Source organism: Clavelina lepadiformis, chromosome 4, assembly GCF_947623445.1.
Source record: "Clavelina lepadiformis chromosome 4, kaClaLepa1.1, whole genome shotgun sequence".
NCBI classification, from domain to species: Eukaryota; Metazoa; Chordata; class Ascidiacea; order Aplousobranchia; family Clavelinidae; genus Clavelina; species Clavelina lepadiformis.
Window position 1 is genome coordinate 18,234,407 of NC_135243.1, and position 13,770 is coordinate 18,248,176.

At 42.1% G+C, this 13,770-nt stretch overlaps 48 non-coding genes and 12 pseudogenes across 48 annotated transcripts; all 60 read right to left on the reverse strand.

Annotated features, from left to right (window-relative positions):
• Nucleotides 1-82: 82 nt before the first annotated feature.
• LOC143457446 (5S ribosomal RNA) lies at nt 83-201 on the reverse strand. Its single transcript, XR_013117152.1, has one exon. It is a non-coding gene; the product is annotated as a 5S ribosomal RNA (ribosomal RNA).
• A 111-nt stretch (nt 202-312) lies between these two features.
• On the reverse strand, nt 313-431 carry LOC143457933 (5S ribosomal RNA). Its single transcript, XR_013117579.1, has one exon. It is a non-coding gene; the product is annotated as a 5S ribosomal RNA (ribosomal RNA).
• A 111-nt stretch (nt 432-542) lies between these two features.
• On the reverse strand, nt 543-661 carry LOC143457456 (5S ribosomal RNA). Its single transcript, XR_013117153.1, has one exon. It is a non-coding gene; the product is annotated as a 5S ribosomal RNA (ribosomal RNA).
• A 111-nt stretch (nt 662-772) lies between these two features.
• On the reverse strand, nt 773-891 carry LOC143453910 (5S ribosomal RNA). Its single transcript, XR_013115559.1, has one exon. It is a non-coding gene; the product is annotated as a 5S ribosomal RNA (ribosomal RNA).
• A 111-nt stretch (nt 892-1,002) lies between these two features.
• On the reverse strand, nt 1,003-1,121 carry LOC143454363 (5S ribosomal RNA). Its single transcript, XR_013115990.1, has one exon. It is a non-coding gene; the product is annotated as a 5S ribosomal RNA (ribosomal RNA).
• Nucleotides 1,122-1,232: 111 nt separating this feature from the next.
• On the reverse strand, nt 1,233-1,351 carry LOC143456543 (5S ribosomal RNA; annotated as a pseudogene).
• A 110-nt stretch (nt 1,352-1,461) lies between these two features.
• Nucleotides 1,462-1,579, reverse strand: LOC143455847 (5S ribosomal RNA; annotated as a pseudogene).
• A 112-nt stretch (nt 1,580-1,691) lies between these two features.
• Nucleotides 1,692-1,810, reverse strand: LOC143454333 (5S ribosomal RNA). The gene has a single exon (XR_013115962.1). It is a non-coding gene; the product is annotated as a 5S ribosomal RNA (ribosomal RNA).
• Nucleotides 1,811-1,920: 110 nt separating this feature from the next.
• LOC143453911 (5S ribosomal RNA) lies at nt 1,921-2,039 on the reverse strand. Its single transcript, XR_013115560.1, has one exon. It is a non-coding gene; the product is annotated as a 5S ribosomal RNA (ribosomal RNA).
• Nucleotides 2,040-2,150: 111 nt separating this feature from the next.
• Nucleotides 2,151-2,269, reverse strand: LOC143454756 (5S ribosomal RNA). The gene has a single exon (XR_013116365.1). It is a non-coding gene; the product is annotated as a 5S ribosomal RNA (ribosomal RNA).
• A 110-nt stretch (nt 2,270-2,379) lies between these two features.
• LOC143457944 (5S ribosomal RNA) lies at nt 2,380-2,498 on the reverse strand. The gene has a single exon (XR_013117590.1). It is a non-coding gene; the product is annotated as a 5S ribosomal RNA (ribosomal RNA).
• Nucleotides 2,499-2,609: 111 nt separating this feature from the next.
• Nucleotides 2,610-2,728, reverse strand: LOC143453745 (5S ribosomal RNA). The gene has a single exon (XR_013115400.1). It is a non-coding gene; the product is annotated as a 5S ribosomal RNA (ribosomal RNA).
• Nucleotides 2,729-2,839: 111 nt separating this feature from the next.
• LOC143453837 (5S ribosomal RNA) lies at nt 2,840-2,958 on the reverse strand. Its single transcript, XR_013115488.1, has one exon. It is a non-coding gene; the product is annotated as a 5S ribosomal RNA (ribosomal RNA).
• Nucleotides 2,959-3,067: 109 nt separating this feature from the next.
• LOC143457955 (5S ribosomal RNA) lies at nt 3,068-3,186 on the reverse strand. Its single transcript, XR_013117601.1, has one exon. It is a non-coding gene; the product is annotated as a 5S ribosomal RNA (ribosomal RNA).
• Nucleotides 3,187-3,297: 111 nt separating this feature from the next.
• Nucleotides 3,298-3,416, reverse strand: LOC143457457 (5S ribosomal RNA). Its single transcript, XR_013117154.1, has one exon. It is a non-coding gene; the product is annotated as a 5S ribosomal RNA (ribosomal RNA).
• Nucleotides 3,417-3,527: 111 nt separating this feature from the next.
• LOC143455309 (5S ribosomal RNA) lies at nt 3,528-3,646 on the reverse strand. The gene has a single exon (XR_013116892.1). It is a non-coding gene; the product is annotated as a 5S ribosomal RNA (ribosomal RNA).
• A 111-nt stretch (nt 3,647-3,757) lies between these two features.
• Nucleotides 3,758-3,876, reverse strand: LOC143456053 (5S ribosomal RNA; annotated as a pseudogene).
• A 110-nt stretch (nt 3,877-3,986) lies between these two features.
• Nucleotides 3,987-4,104, reverse strand: LOC143455848 (5S ribosomal RNA; annotated as a pseudogene).
• Nucleotides 4,105-4,216: 112 nt separating this feature from the next.
• LOC143454757 (5S ribosomal RNA) lies at nt 4,217-4,335 on the reverse strand. Its single transcript, XR_013116366.1, has one exon. It is a non-coding gene; the product is annotated as a 5S ribosomal RNA (ribosomal RNA).
• A 110-nt stretch (nt 4,336-4,445) lies between these two features.
• Nucleotides 4,446-4,564, reverse strand: LOC143454125 (5S ribosomal RNA). The gene has a single exon (XR_013115765.1). It is a non-coding gene; the product is annotated as a 5S ribosomal RNA (ribosomal RNA).
• A 111-nt stretch (nt 4,565-4,675) lies between these two features.
• On the reverse strand, nt 4,676-4,794 carry LOC143453757 (5S ribosomal RNA). Its single transcript, XR_013115411.1, has one exon. It is a non-coding gene; the product is annotated as a 5S ribosomal RNA (ribosomal RNA).
• A 110-nt stretch (nt 4,795-4,904) lies between these two features.
• Nucleotides 4,905-5,023, reverse strand: LOC143453838 (5S ribosomal RNA). The gene has a single exon (XR_013115489.1). It is a non-coding gene; the product is annotated as a 5S ribosomal RNA (ribosomal RNA).
• A 109-nt stretch (nt 5,024-5,132) lies between these two features.
• On the reverse strand, nt 5,133-5,251 carry LOC143457964 (5S ribosomal RNA). Its single transcript, XR_013117607.1, has one exon. It is a non-coding gene; the product is annotated as a 5S ribosomal RNA (ribosomal RNA).
• Nucleotides 5,252-5,362: 111 nt separating this feature from the next.
• LOC143457458 (5S ribosomal RNA) lies at nt 5,363-5,481 on the reverse strand. Its single transcript, XR_013117155.1, has one exon. It is a non-coding gene; the product is annotated as a 5S ribosomal RNA (ribosomal RNA).
• A 111-nt stretch (nt 5,482-5,592) lies between these two features.
• On the reverse strand, nt 5,593-5,711 carry LOC143453913 (5S ribosomal RNA). The gene has a single exon (XR_013115561.1). It is a non-coding gene; the product is annotated as a 5S ribosomal RNA (ribosomal RNA).
• Nucleotides 5,712-5,822: 111 nt separating this feature from the next.
• On the reverse strand, nt 5,823-5,941 carry LOC143454081 (5S ribosomal RNA). The gene has a single exon (XR_013115722.1). It is a non-coding gene; the product is annotated as a 5S ribosomal RNA (ribosomal RNA).
• A 111-nt stretch (nt 5,942-6,052) lies between these two features.
• On the reverse strand, nt 6,053-6,171 carry LOC143456451 (5S ribosomal RNA; annotated as a pseudogene).
• Nucleotides 6,172-6,281: 110 nt separating this feature from the next.
• LOC143455850 (5S ribosomal RNA) lies at nt 6,282-6,399 on the reverse strand (annotated as a pseudogene).
• A 112-nt stretch (nt 6,400-6,511) lies between these two features.
• LOC143455206 (5S ribosomal RNA) lies at nt 6,512-6,630 on the reverse strand. The gene has a single exon (XR_013116794.1). It is a non-coding gene; the product is annotated as a 5S ribosomal RNA (ribosomal RNA).
• A 110-nt stretch (nt 6,631-6,740) lies between these two features.
• On the reverse strand, nt 6,741-6,859 carry LOC143453914 (5S ribosomal RNA). Its single transcript, XR_013115562.1, has one exon. It is a non-coding gene; the product is annotated as a 5S ribosomal RNA (ribosomal RNA).
• Nucleotides 6,860-6,970: 111 nt separating this feature from the next.
• Nucleotides 6,971-7,089, reverse strand: LOC143454874 (5S ribosomal RNA). Its single transcript, XR_013116478.1, has one exon. It is a non-coding gene; the product is annotated as a 5S ribosomal RNA (ribosomal RNA).
• Nucleotides 7,090-7,199: 110 nt separating this feature from the next.
• On the reverse strand, nt 7,200-7,318 carry LOC143457473 (5S ribosomal RNA). Its single transcript, XR_013117169.1, has one exon. It is a non-coding gene; the product is annotated as a 5S ribosomal RNA (ribosomal RNA).
• A 111-nt stretch (nt 7,319-7,429) lies between these two features.
• On the reverse strand, nt 7,430-7,548 carry LOC143453655 (5S ribosomal RNA). Its single transcript, XR_013115315.1, has one exon. It is a non-coding gene; the product is annotated as a 5S ribosomal RNA (ribosomal RNA).
• Nucleotides 7,549-7,658: 110 nt separating this feature from the next.
• Nucleotides 7,659-7,777, reverse strand: LOC143454654 (5S ribosomal RNA). The gene has a single exon (XR_013116265.1). It is a non-coding gene; the product is annotated as a 5S ribosomal RNA (ribosomal RNA).
• A 111-nt stretch (nt 7,778-7,888) lies between these two features.
• Nucleotides 7,889-8,007, reverse strand: LOC143453915 (5S ribosomal RNA). Its single transcript, XR_013115563.1, has one exon. It is a non-coding gene; the product is annotated as a 5S ribosomal RNA (ribosomal RNA).
• A 111-nt stretch (nt 8,008-8,118) lies between these two features.
• Nucleotides 8,119-8,237, reverse strand: LOC143454082 (5S ribosomal RNA). Its single transcript, XR_013115723.1, has one exon. It is a non-coding gene; the product is annotated as a 5S ribosomal RNA (ribosomal RNA).
• Nucleotides 8,238-8,348: 111 nt separating this feature from the next.
• LOC143456545 (5S ribosomal RNA) lies at nt 8,349-8,467 on the reverse strand (annotated as a pseudogene).
• A 110-nt stretch (nt 8,468-8,577) lies between these two features.
• LOC143455851 (5S ribosomal RNA) lies at nt 8,578-8,695 on the reverse strand (annotated as a pseudogene).
• A 112-nt stretch (nt 8,696-8,807) lies between these two features.
• LOC143454334 (5S ribosomal RNA) lies at nt 8,808-8,926 on the reverse strand. Its single transcript, XR_013115963.1, has one exon. It is a non-coding gene; the product is annotated as a 5S ribosomal RNA (ribosomal RNA).
• A 110-nt stretch (nt 8,927-9,036) lies between these two features.
• Nucleotides 9,037-9,155, reverse strand: LOC143453916 (5S ribosomal RNA). Its single transcript, XR_013115564.1, has one exon. It is a non-coding gene; the product is annotated as a 5S ribosomal RNA (ribosomal RNA).
• A 111-nt stretch (nt 9,156-9,266) lies between these two features.
• On the reverse strand, nt 9,267-9,385 carry LOC143454758 (5S ribosomal RNA). Its single transcript, XR_013116367.1, has one exon. It is a non-coding gene; the product is annotated as a 5S ribosomal RNA (ribosomal RNA).
• A 110-nt stretch (nt 9,386-9,495) lies between these two features.
• On the reverse strand, nt 9,496-9,614 carry LOC143455239 (5S ribosomal RNA). The gene has a single exon (XR_013116825.1). It is a non-coding gene; the product is annotated as a 5S ribosomal RNA (ribosomal RNA).
• A 111-nt stretch (nt 9,615-9,725) lies between these two features.
• LOC143453631 (5S ribosomal RNA) lies at nt 9,726-9,844 on the reverse strand. Its single transcript, XR_013115292.1, has one exon. It is a non-coding gene; the product is annotated as a 5S ribosomal RNA (ribosomal RNA).
• Nucleotides 9,845-9,955: 111 nt separating this feature from the next.
• LOC143454240 (5S ribosomal RNA) lies at nt 9,956-10,074 on the reverse strand. Its single transcript, XR_013115875.1, has one exon. It is a non-coding gene; the product is annotated as a 5S ribosomal RNA (ribosomal RNA).
• A 110-nt stretch (nt 10,075-10,184) lies between these two features.
• Nucleotides 10,185-10,302, reverse strand: LOC143455852 (5S ribosomal RNA; annotated as a pseudogene).
• A 112-nt stretch (nt 10,303-10,414) lies between these two features.
• On the reverse strand, nt 10,415-10,533 carry LOC143454335 (5S ribosomal RNA). Its single transcript, XR_013115964.1, has one exon. It is a non-coding gene; the product is annotated as a 5S ribosomal RNA (ribosomal RNA).
• A 110-nt stretch (nt 10,534-10,643) lies between these two features.
• LOC143453917 (5S ribosomal RNA) lies at nt 10,644-10,762 on the reverse strand. Its single transcript, XR_013115565.1, has one exon. It is a non-coding gene; the product is annotated as a 5S ribosomal RNA (ribosomal RNA).
• Nucleotides 10,763-10,873: 111 nt separating this feature from the next.
• On the reverse strand, nt 10,874-10,992 carry LOC143454192 (5S ribosomal RNA). The gene has a single exon (XR_013115827.1). It is a non-coding gene; the product is annotated as a 5S ribosomal RNA (ribosomal RNA).
• A 114-nt stretch (nt 10,993-11,106) lies between these two features.
• LOC143453945 (5S ribosomal RNA) lies at nt 11,107-11,225 on the reverse strand. Its single transcript, XR_013115592.1, has one exon. It is a non-coding gene; the product is annotated as a 5S ribosomal RNA (ribosomal RNA).
• A 111-nt stretch (nt 11,226-11,336) lies between these two features.
• On the reverse strand, nt 11,337-11,455 carry LOC143455875 (5S ribosomal RNA; annotated as a pseudogene).
• A 111-nt stretch (nt 11,456-11,566) lies between these two features.
• LOC143457363 (5S ribosomal RNA) lies at nt 11,567-11,685 on the reverse strand. The gene has a single exon (XR_013117144.1). It is a non-coding gene; the product is annotated as a 5S ribosomal RNA (ribosomal RNA).
• A 111-nt stretch (nt 11,686-11,796) lies between these two features.
• LOC143455218 (5S ribosomal RNA) lies at nt 11,797-11,915 on the reverse strand. The gene has a single exon (XR_013116805.1). It is a non-coding gene; the product is annotated as a 5S ribosomal RNA (ribosomal RNA).
• Nucleotides 11,916-12,026: 111 nt separating this feature from the next.
• LOC143453918 (5S ribosomal RNA) lies at nt 12,027-12,145 on the reverse strand. Its single transcript, XR_013115566.1, has one exon. It is a non-coding gene; the product is annotated as a 5S ribosomal RNA (ribosomal RNA).
• Nucleotides 12,146-12,256: 111 nt separating this feature from the next.
• Nucleotides 12,257-12,375, reverse strand: LOC143455230 (5S ribosomal RNA). The gene has a single exon (XR_013116816.1). It is a non-coding gene; the product is annotated as a 5S ribosomal RNA (ribosomal RNA).
• A 111-nt stretch (nt 12,376-12,486) lies between these two features.
• On the reverse strand, nt 12,487-12,605 carry LOC143457965 (5S ribosomal RNA). The gene has a single exon (XR_013117608.1). It is a non-coding gene; the product is annotated as a 5S ribosomal RNA (ribosomal RNA).
• A 111-nt stretch (nt 12,606-12,716) lies between these two features.
• Nucleotides 12,717-12,835, reverse strand: LOC143457460 (5S ribosomal RNA). Its single transcript, XR_013117157.1, has one exon. It is a non-coding gene; the product is annotated as a 5S ribosomal RNA (ribosomal RNA).
• A 111-nt stretch (nt 12,836-12,946) lies between these two features.
• On the reverse strand, nt 12,947-13,065 carry LOC143453919 (5S ribosomal RNA). The gene has a single exon (XR_013115567.1). It is a non-coding gene; the product is annotated as a 5S ribosomal RNA (ribosomal RNA).
• A 111-nt stretch (nt 13,066-13,176) lies between these two features.
• On the reverse strand, nt 13,177-13,295 carry LOC143454364 (5S ribosomal RNA). Its single transcript, XR_013115991.1, has one exon. It is a non-coding gene; the product is annotated as a 5S ribosomal RNA (ribosomal RNA).
• A 111-nt stretch (nt 13,296-13,406) lies between these two features.
• On the reverse strand, nt 13,407-13,525 carry LOC143456546 (5S ribosomal RNA; annotated as a pseudogene).
• Nucleotides 13,526-13,635: 110 nt separating this feature from the next.
• Nucleotides 13,636-13,753, reverse strand: LOC143456483 (5S ribosomal RNA; annotated as a pseudogene).
• Between the last annotated feature and the right edge of the window lie 17 nt (nt 13,754-13,770).

Consider the following 13,770-nt stretch of genomic DNA (forward strand, 5'->3'; position numbering starts at 1 on the left):
AATTATAATTCGATTGCATAGAAAGTTTGACAAAGGCAAACAGTTGCTATAAATTTGATTGAAATATACAGCATGACTAAAATGCTTACAACACCCGGTATTCTCAGGCGGTCACCCATCCAAGTACTAACCGGGCCCGAGGTTGCTTAACTTCCGAGATCGAACGAGATCGGGTCTACTCAACCTGGTATGGTCGTAGGCGATTTCAAAAGAAAGAAAATGGTATTTTCAATTATAATTCGATTGCATTGGAAGTTTGACAAAAGCAAACAGTTGCTAGAAATTTGATTGAAATATACAGCATGACTAAAATGCTTACAACACCCGGTATTCCCAGGCGGTCCCCCATCCAAGTACTAACCGGGCCCGAGGTTGCTTAACTTCCGAGATCGAACGAGATCGGGTCTACTCAACCTGGTATGGTCGTAGGCGATTTCAAAAGAAAGAAAATAGCTTTTTCAATTATAATTCGATTGCATAGGAAGTTTGACAAAGGCAAACAGTTGCTATAAATTTGATTGAAATATACAGCATGACTAAAATGCTTACAACACCCGGTATTCTCAGGCGGTCACCCATCCAAGTACTAACCGGGCCCGAGGTTGCTTAACTTCCGAGATCGAACGAGATCGGGTCTACTCAACCTGGTATGGTCGTAGGCGATTTCAAAAGAAAGAAAATGGTATTTTCAATTATAATTCGATTGCATTGGAAGTTTGACAAAAGCAAACAGTTGCTAGAAATTTGATTGAAATATACAGCATGACTAAAATGCTTACAACACCCGGTATTCCCAGGCGGTCACCCATCCAAGTACTAACCGGGCCCGAGGTTGCTTAACTTCCGAGATCGAACGAGATCGGGTCTACTCAACCTGGTATGGTAGTAGGCGATTTCAAAAGAAAGACAATGGCTTTTTCAATTATAATTCGATTGCATAGGAAGTTTGACAACAGCAAACAGTTTCCAGAAATTTGATTGAAATATACAGCATGACTAAAATGCTTACAACACCCGGTATTCCCAGGCGGTCACCCATCCGAGTACTAACCGGGCCCTAGGTTGCTTAACTTCCGAGATCGAACGAGATCGGGTCTACTCAACTTGGTATGGTCGTAGGCGATTTCAAAAGAAAGAAAATGGCCTTTTCAATTATAATTCGATTCCATAGGAAGTTTGACAATGGCAAACAGTTGCTAGAAATTTGATTGAAATATACAGCATGACTAAAATGCTTACAACACCCGGTATTCCCAGGCGGTCACCCATAAAAGTACTAACCGGGCCCGAGGTTGCCTAACTTCCGACATCGAACGAGATCGGGTCTACTTAACCTGGTATGGTCGTAGGCGAATTCAAAAGAAAGAAAATGGCCTTTTCAGTTATAATTCGATTGCATAGGAAATTCAAAAACACAAACAGTTGCTAGAAATTTGATTGAAATATACAGCATGACTAAAATCCTAACAACACCCGGTATTCCCAGGCGGTCACCCATACAAGTACTAACCGGGCCCGAGGTTGCTTAACTTCCGAGATCGAACGAGATCGGGTCTACTCAACCTGGTATGGTAGTAGGCGATTTCAAAAGAAAAAAAATGGCCTTTTCAATTATAATTCGATTGCATAGGAGGTTTGACAAAGGCAAACAGTTGCTATAAATTTGATTGAAATATACAGCATGACTAAAATGCTTACAACACCCGGTATTCCCAGGCGGTCACCCATCCAAGTACTAACCGGGCCCGAGGTTGCCTAACTTCCGAGATCGAACGAGATCGGGTCTACTCAACCTGGTATGGTCGTAGGCGAATTCAAAAGAAAGAAAATGGCCTTTTCAATTATATTTCGATTGCATAGGAAATTCAAAAGCGCAAACAGTTGCTAGAAATTTGATTGAAATATACAGCATGACTAAAATGCTTACAACACCCGGTATTCCCAGGCGGTCACCCATCCAAGTACTAACCGGGCCCGAGGTTGCTTAACTTCCGAGATCGAACGAGATCGGGTCTACTCAACCTGGTATGGTAGTAGGCGATTTCAAAAGAAAGACAATGGCTTTTTCAATTATAATTCGATTGCATAGGAAGTTTGACAACAGCAAACAGTTGCCAGAAATTTGATTGAAATATACAGCATGACTAAAATGCTTACAACACCCGGTATTCCCAGGCGGTCACCCATCCAAGTACTAACCGGGCCCGAGGTTGCCTAACTTCCGAGATCGAACGAGATCGGGACTACTCAACCTGGTATGGTCGTAGGCGAATTCAAAAGAAAAAAAATGGCTTTTTCAATTATAATTCGATTGCATAGGAAATTCAAAAGCGCAAACAGTTGCTAGAAATTTGATTGAAATATACAGCATGACTAAAATGCTTACAACACCCGGTATTCCCAGGCGGTCCCCCATCCAAGTACTAACCGGGCCCGAGGTTGCTTAACTTCCGAGATCGAACGAGATCGGGTCTACTCAACCTGGTATGGTCGTAGGCGATTTCAAAAGAAAGAAAATAGCTTTTTCAATTATAATTCGATTGCATAGGAAGTTTGACAACAGCAAACAGTTGCCAGAAATTTGATTGAAATATACAGCATGACTAAAGTGCTTACAACACCCGGTATTCCCAGGCGGTCACCCATCCAAGTACTAACCGGGCCCTAGGTTGCTTAACTTCCGAGATCGAACGAGATCGGGTCTACTCAACCTGGTATGGTCGTAGGCGATTTCAAAAGAAAGAAAATGGCCTTTTCAATTATAATTCGATTGCATAGGAAGTTTGACAAAGGCAAACAGTTGCTAGAAATTTGATTGAAATATACAGCATGACTAAAATGTTTACAACACCCGGTATTCCCAGGCGGTCACCCATCCAAGTACTAACCGGGCCCGAGGTTGCTTAACTTCCGAGATCGAACGAGATCGGGTCTACTCAACCTGGTATGGTCGTAGGCGATTTCAAAAGAAAGAAAATGGCCTTTTCAATTATAATTCGATTGCATAGGAAATTCAAAACTCAAACAGTTGCTATAAATTTGATTGAAATATACAGCATGACTAAAATGCTTACAACACCCGGTATTCCCAGGCGGTCCCCCATCCAAGTACTAACCGGGCCCGAGGTTGCTTAACTTCCGAGATCGAACGAGATCGGGTCTACTCAACCTGGTATGGTCGTAGGCGATTTCAAAAGAAAGAAAATAGCTTTTTCAATTATAATTCGATTGCATAGGAAGTTTGACAAAGGCAAACAGTTGCTATAAATTTGATTGAAATATACAGCATGACTAAAATGCTTACAACACCCGGTATTCTCAGGCGGTCACCCATCCAAGTACTAACCGGGCCCGAGGTTGCTTAACTTCCGAGATCGAACGAGATCGGGTCTACTCAACCTGGTATGGTCGTAGGCGATTTCAAAAGAAAGAAAATGGTATTTTCAATTATAATTCGATTGCATTGGAAGTTTGACAAAAGCAAACAGTTGCTAGAAATTTGATTGAAATATACAGCATGACTAAAATGCTTACAACACCCGGTATTACCAGGCGGTCACCCATCCAAGTACTAACCGGGCCCTAGGTTGCTTAACTTCCGAGATCGAACGAGATCGGGTCTACTCAACTTGGTATGGTCGTAGGCGATTTCAAAAGAAAGAAAATGGCCTTTTCAATTATAATTCGATTCCATAGGAAGTTTGACAATGGCAAACAGTTGCTAGAAATTTGATTGAAATATACAGCATGACTAAAATGCTTACAACACCCGGTATTCCCAGGCGGTCACCCATAAAAGTACTAACCGGGCCCGAGGTTGCCTAACTTCCGACATCGAACGAGATCGGGTCTACTCAACCTGGTATGGTCGTAGGCGAATTCAAAAGAAAGAAAATGGCCTTTTCAGTTATAATTCGATTGCATAGGAAATTCAAAAACACAAACAGTTGCTAGAAATTTGATTGAAATATACAGCATGACTAAAATCCTAACAACACCCGGTATTCCCAGGCGGTCACCCATACAAGTACTAACCGGGCCCGAGGTTGCTTAACTTCCGAGATCGAACGAGATCGGGTCTACTCAACCTGGTATGGTAGTAGGCGATTTCAAAAGAAAGACAATGGCTTTTTCAATTATAATTCGATTGCATAGGAAGTTTGACAAAGGCAAACAGTTGCCAGAAATTTGATTGAAATATACAGCATGACTAAAATGCTTACAACACCCGGTATTCCCAGGCGGTCACCCATCCAAGTACTAACCGGGCCCGAGGTTGCCTAACTTCCGAGATCGAACGAGATCGGGACTACTCAACCTGGTATGGTCGTAGGCGAATTCAAAAGAAAAAAAATGGCTTTTTCAATTATAATTCGATTGCATAGGAAATTCAAAAGCGCAAACAGTTGCTAGAAATTTGATTGAAATATACAGCATGACTAAAATGCTTACAACACCCGGTATTCCCAGGCGGTCCCCCATCCAAGTACTAACCGGGCCCGAGGTTGCTTAACTTTCGAGATCGAACGAGATCGGGTCTACTCAACCTGGTATGGTCGTAGGCGATTTCAAAAGAAAGAAAATAGCTTTTTCAATTATAATTCGATTGCATAGGAAGTTTGACAACAGCAAACAGTTGCCAGAAATTTGATTGAAATATACAGCATGACTAAAGTGCTTACAACACCCGGTATTCCCAGGCGGTCACCCATCCAAGTACTAACCGGGCCCTAGGTTGCTTAACTTCCGAGATCGAACGAGATCGGGTCTACTCAACCTGGTATGGTCGTAGGCGATTTCAAAAGAAAAAAAATGGCCTTTTCAATTATAATTCGATTGCATAGGAAATTCAAAAGCGCAAACAGTTGCTAGAAATTTGATTGAAATATACAGCATGACTAAAATGTTTACAACACCCGGTATTCCCAGGCGGTCACCCATCCAAGTACTAACCGGGCCCGAGGTTGCTTAACTTCCGAGATCGAACGAGATCGGGTCTACTCAACCTGGTATGGTCGTAGGCGATTTCAAAAGAAAGAAAATGGCCTTTTCAATTATAATTCGATTGCATAGGAAATTCAAAACTCAAACAGTTGCTATAAATTTGATTGAAATATACAGCATGACTAAAATGCTTACAACACCCGGTATTCCCAGGCGGTCCCCCATCCAAGTACTAACCGGGCCCGAGGTTGCTTAACTTCCGAGATCGAACGAGATCGGGTCTACTCAACCTGGTATGGTCGTAGGCGATTTCAAAAGAAAGAAAATAGCTTTTTCAATTATAATTCGATTGCATAGGAAGTTTGACAAAGGCAAACAGTTGCTATAAATTTGATTGAAATATACAGCATGACTAAAATGCTTACAACACCCGGTATTCTCAGGCGGTCACCCATCCAAGTACTAACCGGGCCCGAGGTTGCTTAACTTCCGAGATCGAACGAGATCGGGTCTACTCAACCTGGTATGGTCGTAGGCGATTTCAAAAGAAAGAAAATGGTATTTTCAATTATAATTCGATTGCATTGGAAGTTTGACAAAAGCAAACAGTTGCTATAAATTTGATTGAAATATACAGCATGACTAAAATGCTTACAACACCCGGTATTCCCAGGCGGTCACCCATCCAAGTACTAACCGGGCCCGAGGTTGCTTAACTTCCGAGATCGAACGAGATCGGGTCTACTCAACCTGGTATGGTAGTAGGCGATTTCAAAAGAAAGACAATGGCTTTTTCAATTATAATTCGATTGCATAGGAAGTTTGACAACAGCAAACAGTTGCCAGAAATTTGATTGAAATATACAGCATGACTAAAATGCTTACAACACCCGGTATTCCCAGGCGGTCACCCATCCAAGTACTAACCGGGCCCTAGGTTGCTTAACTTCCGAGATCGAACGAGATCGGGTCTACTCAACTTGGTATGGTCGTAGGCGATTTCAAAAGAAAGAAAATGGCCTTTTCAATTATAATTCGATTCCATAGGAAGTTTGACAATGGCAAACAGTTGCTAGAAATTTGATTGAAATATACAGCATGACTAAAATGCTTACAACCCCCGGTATTCCCAGGCGGTCACCCATAAAAGTACTAACCGGGCCCGAGGTTGCCTAACTTCCGACATCGAACGAGATCGGGTCTACTCAACCTGGTATGGTCGTAGGCGAATTCAAAAGAAAGAAAATGGCCTTTTCAGTTATAATTCGATTGCATAGGAAATTCAAAAACACAAACAGTTGCTAGAAATTTGATTGAAATATACAGCATGACTAAAATCCTAACAACACCCGGTATTCCCAGGCGGTCACCCATACAAGTACTAACCGGGCCCGAGGTTGCTTAACTTCCGAGATCGAACGAGATCGGGTCTACTCAACCTGGTATGGTAGTAGGCGATTTCAAAAGAAAAAAAATGGCCCTTTCAATTATAATTCGATTGCATAGGAGGTTTGACAAAGGCAAACAGTTGCTATAAATTTGATTGAAATATACAGCATGACTAAAATGCTTACAACACCCGGTATTCCCAGGCGGTCACCCATCCAAGTACTAACCGGGCCCGAGGTTGCTTAACTTCCGAGATCGAACGAGATCGGGTCTACTCAACCTGGTATGGTCGTAGGCGAATTCAAAAGAAAGAAAATGGCCTTTTCAATTATATTTCGCTTGCATAGGAAATTCAAAAGCGCAAACAGTTGCTAGAAATTTGATTGAAATATACAGCATGACTAAAATGCTTACAACACCCGGTATTCCCAGGCGGTCACCCATCCAAGTACTAACCGGGCCCGAGGTTGCTTAACTTCCGAGATCGAACGAGATCGGGTCTACTCAACCTGGTATGGTAGTAGGCGATTTCAAAAGAAAGACAATGGCTTTTTCAATTATAATTCGATTGCATAGGAAGTTTGACAACAGCAAACAGTTGCCAGAAATTTGATTGAAATATACAGCATGACTAAAATGCTTACAACACCCGGTATTCCCAGGCGGTCACCCATCCAAGTACTAACCGGGCCCGAGGTTGCCTAACTTCCGAGATCGAACGAGATCGGGTCTACTCAACCTGGAATGGTCGTAGGCGATTTAAAAAAAAATAAAATGGCCTTTTCAATTATAATTCGATTGCATAGGAAATTCAAAAACGAAAAAAGTTGCTATAAATTTCATTGAAATATAGTGCATGACTAAAATGCTTACAACACCCGGTATTCCCAGGCGGTCACCCATCCAAGTACTAACCGGGCCCTAGGTTGTTTAACTTCCGAGATCGAACGAGATCGGGTCTACTCAACCTGGTATGGTCGTAGGCGATTTCAAAAGAAAGAAAATGGCCTTTTCAATTATAATTCGATTGCATAGGAAGTTTGACAAAGGTAAACAGTTGCTAGAAATTTGATTGAAATATACAGCATGACTAAAATGCCTACAACACCCGGTATTCCCAGGCGGTCACCCATACAAATACTAACCGGGCCCGAGGTTGCTTAACTTCCGAGATCGAACGAGATCGGGTCTACTCAACCTGGTATGGTCGTAGGCGGTTTCAAAAGAAAGAAAATGGCCTTTTCAATTATAATTCGATTGCATAGGAAATTCAAAAACGCAAACAGTTGCTATAAATTTCATTCAAATATACAGCATGACTAAAATGCTTACATTACCCGGTATTCCCAGGCGGTCACCCATCCAAGTACTAACCGGGCCCGAGGTTGCTTAACTTCCGAGATCGAACGAGATCGGGTCTACTCAACCTGGTATGGTCGTAGGCGATTTCAAAAGAAAGAAAATGGTATTTTAAATTATAATTCGATTGCATTGGAAGTTTGACAAAAGCAAACAGTTGCTAGAAATTTGATTGAAATATACAGCATGACTAAAATGCTTACAACACCCGGTATTCCCAGGCGGTCACCCATCCAAGTACTAACCGGGCCCGAGGTTGCTTAACTTCCGAGATCGAACGAGATCGGGTCTACTCAACCTGGTATGGTAGTAGGCGATTTCAAAAGAAAGACAATGGCTTTTTCAATTATAATTCGATTGCATAGGAAGTTTGACAACAGCAAACAGTTTCCAGAAATTTGATTGAAATATACAGCATGACTAAAATGCTTACAACACCCGGTATTCCCAGGCGGTCACCCATCCAAGTACTAACCGGGCCCTAGGTTGCTTAACTTCCGAGATCGAACGAGATCGGGTCTACTCAACTTGGTATGGTCGTAGGCGATTTCAAAAGAAAGAAAATGGCCTTTTCAATTATAATTCGATTCCATAGGAAGTTTGACAATGGCAAACAGTTGCTAGAAATTTGATTGAAATATACAGCATGACTAAAATGCTTACAACACCCGGTATTCCCAGGCGGTCACCCATAAAAGTACTAACCGGGCCCGAGGTTGCCTAACTTCCGACATCGAACGAGATCGGGTCTACTTAACCTGGTATGGTCGTAGGCGAATTCAAAAGAAAGAAAATGGCCTTTTCAGTTATAATTCGATTGCATAGGAAATTCAAAAACACAAACAGTTGCTAGAAATTTGATTGAAATATACAGCATGACCAAAATCCTAACAACACCCGGTATTCCCAGGCGGTCACCCATACAAGTACTAACCGGGCCCGAGGTTGCTTAACTTCCGAGATCGAACGAGATCGGGTCTACTCAACCTGGTATGGTAGTAGGCGATTTCAAAAGAAAAAAAATGGCCTTTTCAATTATAATTCGATTGCATAGGAGGTTTGACAAAGGCAAACAGTTGCTATAAATTTGATTGAAATATACAGCATGACTAAAATGCTTACAACACCCGGTATTCCCAGGCGGTCACCCATCCAAGTACTAACCGGGCCCGAGGTTGCCTAACTTCCGAGATCGAACGAGATCGGGTCTACTCAACCTGGTATGGTCGTAGGCGAATTCAAAAGAAAGAAAATGGCCTTTTCAATTATATTTCGATTGCATAGGAAATTCAAAAGCGCAAACAGTTGCTAGAAATTTGATTGAAATATACAGCATGACTAAAATGCTTACAACACCCGGTATTCCCAGGCGGTCACCCATCCAAGTACTAACCGGGCCCGAGGTTGCTTAACTTCCGAGATCGAACGAGATCGGGTCTACTCAACCTGGTATGGTAGTAGGCGATTTCAAAAGAAAGACAATGGCTTTTTCAATTATAATTCGATTGCATAGGAAGTTTGACAACAGCAAACAGTTGCCAGAAATTTGATTGAAATATACAGCATGACTAAAATGCTTACAACACCCGGTATTCCCAGGCGGTCACCCATCCAAGTACTAACCGGGCCCGAGGTTGCCTAACTTCCGAGATCGAACGAGATCGGGACTACTCAACCTGGTATGGTCGTAGGCGAATTCAAAAGAAAAAAAATGGCTTTTTCAATTATAATTCGATTGCATAGGAAATTCAAAAGCGCAAACAGATGCTAGAAATTTGATTGAAATATACAGCATGACTAAAATGCTTACAACACCCGGTATTCCCAGGCGGTCACCCATCCAAGTACTAACCGGGCCCGAGGTTGCCTAACTTCCGAGATCGAACGAGATCGTGTCTACTCAACCTGGTATGGTCGTAGGCGAATTCAATAGAAAGAAAATGGCTTTTTCAATTATAATTCGATTGCATAGGAAGTTTGACAATGGCAAACAGTTGCTAGAATATTGATTGAAATATACAGCATGACTAAAATGCTTACAACACCCGGTATTCCCAGGCGGTCACCCATCCAAGTACTAACCGGGCCCGAGGTTGCTTAACTTCCGAGATCGAACGAGATCGGGTCTACTCAACCTGGTATTGTCGTAGGCGATTTCAAAAGAAAGAAAATGGCTTTTTCAATTATAATTCGATTGCATTGGAAGTTTGACAAAGGCAAACAGTTGCTAGAAATTTGATTGAAATATACAGCATGACTAAAATGCTTACAACACCCGGTATTCCCAGGCGGTCACCCATCCAAGTACTAACCGGGCCCGAGGTTGCTTAACTTCCGAGATCGAACGAGATCGGGTCTACTCAACTTGGTATGGTCGTAGGCGATTTCAAAAGAAAGAAAATGGCCTTTTCAGTTATAATTCGATTACATAGGAAATTCAAAAACACAAACAGTTGCTAGAAATTTGATTGAAATATACAGCATGACTAAAATCCTAACAACACCCGGTATTCCCAGGCGGTCACCCATACAAGTACTAACCGGGCCCGAGGTTGCTTAACTTCCGAGATCGAACGAGATCGGGTCTACTCAACCTGGTATGGTAGTAGGCGATTTCAAAAGAAAAAAAATGGCCTTTTCAATTATAATTCGATTGCATAGGAGGTTTGACAAAGGCAAACAGTTGCTATAAATTTGATTGAAATATACAGCATGACTAAAATGCTTACAACACCCGGTATTCCCAGGCGGTCACCCATCCAAGTACTAACCGGGCCCGAGGTTGCCTAACTTCCGAGATCGAACGAGATCGGGTCTACTCAACCTGGTATGGTCGTAGGCGAATTCAAAAGAAAGAAAATGGCCTTTTCAATTATATTTCGATTGCATAGGAAATTCAAAAGCGCAAACAGTTGCTAGAAATTTGATTGAAATATACAGCATGACTAAAATGCTTACAACACCCGGTATTCCCAGGCGGTCACCCATCCAAGTACTAACCGGGCCCGAGGTTGCTTAACTTCCGAGATCGAACGAGATCGGGTCTACTCAACCTGGTATGGTAGTAGGCGATTTCAAAAGAAAGACAATGGCTTTTTCAATTATAATTCGATTGCATAGGAAGTTTGACAACAGCAAACAGTTGCCAGAAATTTGATTGAAATATACAGCATGACTAAAATGCTTACAACACCCGGTATACCCAGGCGGTCACCCATCCAAGTACTAACCGGGCCCTAGGTTGCTTAACTTCCGAGATCGAACGAGATCGGGTCTACTCAACCTGGTATGGTCGTAAGCGATTTCAAAAGAAAGAAAATGGCTTTTTAAATTATATTGATTCGATTGCATAGGAAGTTTGATAAAGGCAAACAGTTGCTATAAATTTGATTGAAATATACAGCATGACTAAAATGCTTACAACACCCGGTATTCCCAGGCGGTCACCCATCCAAGTACTAACCGGGCCCGAGGTTGCTTAACTTCCGAGATCGAACGAGATCGGGTCCACTCAACCTGGTATGGTCGTAGGCGAATTCAAAAGAAAGAAAATGGCCTTTTCAAATATAATTCGATTGCATAGGAAGTTTGACAAAGGCAAACAGTTGCTAGAAATTTGATTGAAATATACAGCATGACTAAAATGCTTACAACACCCGGTATTCCCAGGCGGTCACCCATCCAAGTACTAACCGGGCCAGAGATAGCTTAACTTCCGAGATCGAACGAGATCGGGTCTACTCAACCTGGAATGGTCGTAGGCGATTTCAAAAAAAAGAAAATAGCTTTTTCAATTATAATTCGATTGCATGGGAAGTTTGACAAAGGCAAACAGTTGCTATAAATTTGATTGAAATATACAGCATGACTAAAACGCTTACAACACCCGGTATTCCCAGGCGGTCACCCATCCAAGTACTAACCGGGCCCGAGGTTGCTTAACTTCCGAGATCGAACGAGATCGGGTCTACTCAACCTGGTATGGTCGTAGGCGATTTCAAAAGAAAGAAAATAGCTTTTTCAATTATAATTCGATTGCATAGGAAGTTTGACAAAGGCAAACAGTTGCTATAAATTTGATTGAAATATACAGCATGACTAAAATGCTTACAACACCCGGTATTCCCAGGCGGTCACCCATCCAAGTACTAACCGGGCCCGAGGTTGCTTAACTTCCGAGATCGAACGAGATCGGGTCTACTCAACCTGGTATGGTCGTAGGCGATTTCAAAAGAAAGAAAATGGCTTTTTCAATTATAATTCGATTGCATTGGAAGTTTGACAAAAGCAAACAGTTGCTAGAAATTTGATTGAAATATACAGCATGACTAAAATGCTTACAACACCCGGTATTCCCAGGCGGTCACCCATCCAAGTACTAACCGGGCCCGAGGTTGCTTAACTTCCGAGATCGAACGAGATCGGGTCTACTCAACCTGGTATGGTAGTAGGCGATTTCAAAAGAAAGACAATGGCTTTTTCAATTATAATTCGATTGCATAGGAAGTTTGACAACAGCAAACAGTTTCCAGAAATTTGATTGAAATATACAGCATGACTAAAATGCTTACAACACCCGGTATTCCCAGGCGGTCACCCATCCAAGTACTAACCGGGCCCGAGGTTGCTTAACTTCCGAGATCGAACGAGATCGGGTCTACTCAACCTGGTATGGTCGTAGGCGATTTCAAAAGAAAGAAAATGGTATTTTCAATTATAATTCGATTGCATTGGAAGTTTGACAAAAGCAAACAGTTGCTAGAAATTTGATTGAAATATACAGCATGACTAAAATGCTTACAACACCCGGTATTCCCAGGCGGTCCCCCATCCAAGTACTAACCGGGCCCGAGGTTGCTTAACTTCCGAGATCGAACGAGATCGGGTCTACTCAACCTGGTATGGTCGTAGGCGATTTCAAAAGAAAGAAAATAGCTTTTTCAATTATAATTCGATTGCATAGGAAGTTTGACAAAGGCAAACAGTTGCTATAAATTTGATTGAAATATACAGCATGACTAAAATGCTTACAACACCCGGTATTCTCAGGCGGTCACCCATCCAAGTACTAACCGGGCCCGAGGTTGCTTAACTTCCGAGATCGAACGAGATCGGGTCTACTCAACCTGGTATGGTCGTAGGCGATTACAAAAGAAAGAAAATGGTATTTTCAATTATAATTCGATTGCATTGGAAGTTTGACAAAAGCAAACAGTTGCTATAAATTTGATTGAAATATACAGCATGACTAAAATGCTTACAACACCCGGTATTCCCAGGCGGTCACCCATCCAAGTACTAACCGGGCCCGAGGTTGCTTAACTTCCGAGATCGAACGAGATCGGGTCTACTCAACCTGGTATGGTAGTAGGCGATTTCAAAAGAAAGACAATGGCTTTTTCAATTATAATTCGATTGCATAGGAAGTTTGACAACAGCAAACAGTTTCCAGAAATTTGATTGAAATATACAGCATGACTAAAATGCTTACAACACCCGGTATTCCCAGGCGGTCACCCATCCGAGTACTAACCGGGCCCTAGGTTGCTTAACTTCCGAGATCGAACGAGATCGGGTCTACTCAACTTGGTATGGTCGTAGGCGATTTCAAAAGAAAGAAAATGGCCTTTTCAATTATAATTCGATTCCATAGGAAGTTTGACAATGGCAAACAGTTGCTAGAAATTTGATTGAAATATACAGCATGACTAAAATGCTTACAACACCCGGTATTCCCAGGCGGTCACCCATAAAAGTACTAACCGGGCCCGAGGTTGCCTAACTTCCGACATCGAACGAGATCGGGTCTACTTAACCTGGTATGGTCGTAGGCGAATTCAAAAGAAAGAAAATGGCCTTTTCAGTTATAATTCGATTGCATAGGAAATTCAAAAACACAAACAGTTGCTAGAAATTTGATTGAAATATACAGCATGACTAAAATCCTAACAACACCCGGTATTCCCAGGCGGTCACCCATACAAGTACTAACCGGGCCCGAGGTTGCTTAACTTCCGAGATCGAACGAGCTCGGGTCTACTCAACCTGGTATGGTAGTAGGCGATTTCAAAAGAAAGA